We start from the raw sequence: 5,761 nt of genomic DNA, 5'->3' as shown, positions 1-5,761 counted from the left end.
CGAATCCCTGAGAAAAGCCACTTGAAGCCTCTTCAGGAGATCGCCATTCAAAGCCAGCTGAGCAGGAAACTCGGTGAGACTCTTATCCACAATAAACCACCAGTGAACCAGAAGTGGAGCAGTGGCCCAGAGGGTAGAGCTCCAGCTTTGAGAGAGAAAGCTGAGCAGGACATATAAGCCAGACCATGCAGGAAAGCCTGGGAGTTGATTATGTCCAATTAACCACCAGATAGCTCTTCAATTACTTTCTGTTGGCATGTTGCATGGGCCTAGGTGAGAAGTCTTTCCCCTCTTATCTGATGATACAGGTAACTGGGACCTGAGATCCTAGGACCATGGGTCCTACAGAAGAGAAGTATTTTTTAGACATCATATCAGCAAAATTTGGGAATAATTACTGGAATGCTTCAGAAATATGGAGAAAAACAGTTTGGGACCAGCGAGTTAAAACAATATACAGAGCAGCAGAATAAAATCCCATGTAGATTACAGGAAAACAACACTCATTTTTTGCTATGTGATTTCAGAAGGCCATGTACACTTAGAAGGTATCACAAATTTGTACCTAAAATATTGCATTGATACATTTTATATTCTGATATATATTCTAAACCTAATTATTTATATTCTAATTGTATTGATTGGAATAAATATCAATTTATTTGTCAAATTATCAATTAATTCTAGTAACTTTCATAGTGTGAAATATAAAATCATCACATAAAAATGTAAAATATATAACTATATATAATATAATGAAAAGGCTCATGTTTTGCATTGTTCTGTTGTGGTTAGGGTATCAAAGGCAACTCTGTTTTAAAGTATTATTCCATTATCTCTACCTCAGTGTTTAGTAGAGTTAAACCTAAAGCTTTACCATTTGTAGATTTACAGCCTGGACGCAAGAGGAAACACTGTGGTTAAAACATTAGCAATTTAGGGAGGTTGAGCTTTTCTTCATGTGTCTATTGGCCATTCTTCTTTGTTCTTCAGAGAAGTTTCTCTTTAAGTCTTTAGCCCACTTATTTATTCGGCAGTTGTTTCTTTGAGTATTTGTTGTTGGGGATTTAATTTTTTGAGTTCCAAGTATATTTTAGATATGAGACCCTTGGCCGTTGTATGGCTAGTGAAGATCTTCTCACAATCCGTGGGCTTTCTATTGATCTTGCTAGCTATGTCCTTTGCCATGCGGAAGCTCTGCAACTTCATGCAATCCCATTTGTCAAACCTTTCTTTGATTTGTTGTGTTTCCGGGTCTCTATTCAGAAAATTTCGACCTGAGACAAGGAGACCTAGGGTTTCTCCTATTCTATCCTGTAATGTTTTCAGAGTGTCTGCTTTGACTCCGAAGTCTTTGATCCATTTGGAGTTGATTCTGGTGTAGGGTGATAATGCAAATCAAGACAACATTGAGATACTACCTCACCCCAGTTAGAATGGCAAAAATGAAGAACTCTAATAACAACAGATGCTGGAGGGGATGTGGACAGAAGGGAATCTTACTGCATTGTTGGTGGGAGTGTAAACTTGTTCAACCACTTTGGAAAGCAGTACGGAGGTTCTCAAAAAACTTCACACACAGCTCCCCTATGACCCAGCAATCTCACTTTTGGGCATTTACCCAAATGTTTACAAACAAGACCACACTATAGCTATCAGCACACCTATGTTCATTGCAGAATTATTTACCATAGCTAAGATCTGGAACCAATCCAGATGCCCCTCAGTAGATGAATGGATCAAGAATATGTGGTATATATACACAATGGAATTCTATGCCTCCATCAGAAATAATGGCATTGCCCCATTTGTTAGGAAATGGAAAGACTTGGAAAAAATTATATTAAGTGAAGTAAGCCAGGCCCAAAGAAACCTAGGTCCCATGGTTTCTCTTATTTGCAATATCTAGTATATGTATGAGTCAAGCAGAAAAGGTCAGATAATGTGATGTTAGGAAAATGAATCCTAAGATATGTATTTAAATGGTTTTTCTCTTTCATGCATTTGTTTCTAATGCACTTATACGATTATCTTTTTGTTGCTTTGTATGTCCCTCCCCCACATTATAACCCCTGCTTTCACTATATTTGATGTCGGTATAATTTGTGAAGTAGAAGGGGAAAAACAAGTCGTTTAAGGATACTGGTGGACCCGTGCAACAATGAGAAGTACAAGTTGTCATGTCCAAAACGAACTTTACAACTTTGGTGAGGGGGAGGATTGGTTGGGGGTCGGGGGGAGGCTGGGAAGGGATGTGAAGGGTAAACAAAGAAGGAGGTTGCAATGCTTGATAAGAAATGTACTCATTATCTTGCCCATGTAATGTAACCCCTCTGTACATTTTGTTCACAATAAAAATAATAATAGAAATAAAAATAATAAAAAACATTACCAATTTAAGGCCTAATAATGAAGAGAAATATATGGACTTCTCTTGCAACTATGAAAATATTTGGTGATAAAATGGCAGTAGTGTAAGTTCCTGCCTGTTTGGAGGGTAGACAGGCCAAGACATTAGGTAATCATGAATATGAACATTTTTTCACTTTCTTGGCTTTAGCTACTTTTGAAATGGTAGGTATCATAAAGAATCATATTTTGATAAAATGCCTTTTAGTATGAACAGTTCTGGCTGAACTGTTCATCTCTCTATGATCCCTTGTAACTAAGATTAGTTTTGTTCCACTAATACAATGTATGCTGTCAGAGTAAGATATTCTGGTTGGTCTGTTCCTACATGGAAGAAAGGTAAAGGGTCAGGTAGACATTTGTGCCAGTAAGACCTCATTTGGGAAAATCTCAGCTGCATATGTTTAGAAGTAGCTCTTAAACAAGGCTTACTTTGAATCCATTGGCTCCACAGAGCTAACACAGTTGGATAAATAAGTACTTGAAAAAGCCGTCTCATTTGGACTTAACTATTAATACTTGAAAGTATGATCAAATTCTAAATGAAAAGGACTTAAATTAGTCATTGACAAAAAAATTGCAAATGTGAGCAATCAACTGAACAACATTTTTTTTCAGCTATTCACAGAATTTTAGGGAAATAAGATTAATAGCATTTTTAGGAACAATAAAGTTTCCTTGTTACAAATATGCACCTAAGCATATAAGCCTTTATAAATATTTCATCATTAACTACTAAAATTTGCAGGATACTACATTCTTCAGCAGCTTGTATACCAAAATTACAACAATACAGAGATTAACATGGCACTTGTACAAGGATGATATGAAAATTTGTGAAGTATTCAAAATTTTTCATTCTTCAGATGCAAGAAATGAAAAACAGCTATTAAAAAGTTGATTACAAAATTACAAGTGAAACAATACACCTAATTCATATAATTAAAAGTTACTTTGACTTCAGTGTATTAAATTTTCACCTTAGAAAGGCCTTTACATAGCATAACCTTTACACAACTTTTGAAATTAGACAACATTGTCGTTTTATCCCAAAGAAATATAATACTAAAAGGACCTAGGGAAAAAAAAAGGAATCTTAAACTGTTTCTGTATGGAATGCAATCTGAAAGGACACATTAATGAACCTATATGTTATAAAACAATGTAGAATTCAATGTATTATATCTAGGAGAGAATAAAAGAGATTATGGACACTATACAAACATAGAATATAGAATATTTTAAAATATACTTTTTCAGACAAACAATGGAAATATCTTTAGTTTCTATACTACTCATTTCAACAGATAAGTTAAAATTATTTCTGATCAACAAAATCACAAACTCTGCATAAATCATTATAGATGTATACAAAAACTCTTGAATACATTTTGACATCAAAAGCAGACAATTCACTTTGAAGAAATCCACAGAATCCGTGAATTGTTACTATAAGATATTGTTGTTATTTGGATTGTGAAAATATGTTGTATTGACAAAAAGGAATTAATGACATTTTTGAAATTTAAGAAAATTAACCGAATCATTAGGATTTAGGAGAACAATTTGTACAGCCTTCCACAACTTCAAAGAGGTAGATACATACTTATCCTTTTGGTAATATCAAATGCAGTATCTTCCAAGTGGTTCTTCAGACCTGGTTTGACATATTGGTTCAACAGTTCCAGTGTATTTTTGCTATCTCAATTACCAGCAGCAAGATGCAAGGGGGTCAAGAAGCCTTTAGTTTGGGCATTGGTATCTGCATCATAAAGAAGAAAGAAGCCACTCTGGTATTATTATACGTACATGCACTGTGCAGGGGTGTCCAGCCATCTACAGTTATTGCATGTGCCCCTTGAGCCACCAACTCACGGACAATGTCTAAGTGTCCACTGTAGGCTTCCCGATGAAGAGGGGTATACTCATCGTCATCCCTAGTATTCACATGAGTAGCCTTTTTGGAAAGTATTCTCTGCACTGTAGTAAGCTGGTTATTTTCAGCAGCCCAAAGAAGAAATTTGCTTGGATCCTTCTCCATTTTTTTTCTTGCAATTTTTACCATTCCTCATATTTTCATCTTGTTCCTCATCTTCATCAGAATTGCCTAACCAGATACATTGAGTACCAGTGGAAATGAGGTGTCCATGTATTTCCCTAATAGTTCATGTTGGTTGACCTGGTCAGAAATATCTTGTGAATTCTCTGCATATGTTTTTTCACCATGGTTTATTTTCTTTTTCCATTTTTACTATTCGAAATTATTCTAACTGGAGATTAGGGAATAAATGGAGAGCAGAGGAAAGATGTTCCTCCATATTCAAAGTACAGACTGAAAATGAGGACCAGTGGTGTCTTCATGTGCAACTTATTCTAGGAATGAGAAAATGTGAAATAATGCCTCCTATATAAATGATTTGGGAAATGGCAGTGCAGAAAGTGAAATGATGCAACCCAAAATATAAAACAATATAAATTAGGATAATTATGGAGCAATCATATTATCTATGAGAGCCATGAAAGACATAGATGAGCTATCCACAAAATCCATGCCTCTGATCAATTTATAGAACAAGCAGAATTTTTTTTAAAAAAAAGATGGAAATAGAATTTATGTATTTACTTGAAATTAGTAAATACCTTTTTAATAGCCTACATTAGAATCTAAATCCTTGATAGCACTAGTAACAGATCTGACTGAAATCAGTTGAATCACACTTTTCCTGTACAATGAAGGAATAGGTACAGGCTAGGAAAGCAGCTAGAAAAGGCAGGCTGATTGTATCTGTGAGAAAACTTTGTGGAAACTGGTATTGAGGATTACTTACTGGTGACCCACTTGCACTGGAAGCATGATTCTGACCTCTTGCTTGCTGATTCTGAACTATTGCTTTGATCATTATATTCTCCAAAAAGAAAAAGTCAGAATTGATAACAAAGGACTACTAATACATTTTGACTTTTCATTAAGCATATTCAATAATCAAAATCACACTAAGACAATAGACAGGCCTATTTTTTTTTAGATGAAAACAAGTGTCTTTAAAAAAACAAGGAATTTAAGTAGTCTTCCAAAGGACTTCCATTTTACTTACTGCATTATACATATTTCCTAATGTTGAGTAACAATAAATAATGGATCTATTAGAAAGCTCTTAAAGCTCATCTGTTCAATAGTGAGTTCTCTTATACTATATTATGGAATTTTTTTGTATGGTCTTAGGAAGAAATTTGCATTACTAACTTGAATTTGTGACAGGACAATATCATGAATGTACATCTTTCTTCTATACTCTCAGATTTACATAATTATCTAAATATGTGCATTAAATAAGTATAGAGGAAAAAGTAG

General features: G+C 34.7%; 1 pseudogene; it reads left to right on the top strand.

The window, feature by feature from the left end:
• Window positions 1–3,165: 3,165 nt before the first annotated feature.
• LOC122114963 lies at window positions 3,166–3,265 on the top strand (annotated as a pseudogene).
• Window positions 3,266–5,761: the final 2,496 nt, after the last annotated feature.

The sequence above is a fragment of the Dipodomys spectabilis genome, unplaced genomic scaffold, assembly GCF_019054845.1.
Source record: "Dipodomys spectabilis isolate Male_0828 unplaced genomic scaffold, ASM1905484v1 ptg000114l, whole genome shotgun sequence".
NCBI classification, from domain to species: Eukaryota; Metazoa; Chordata; class Mammalia; order Rodentia; family Heteromyidae; genus Dipodomys; species Dipodomys spectabilis.
The sequence above is the reverse complement of the archived record's forward strand: the minus strand, read 5'-3'. Positions and strand labels throughout refer to the sequence as shown.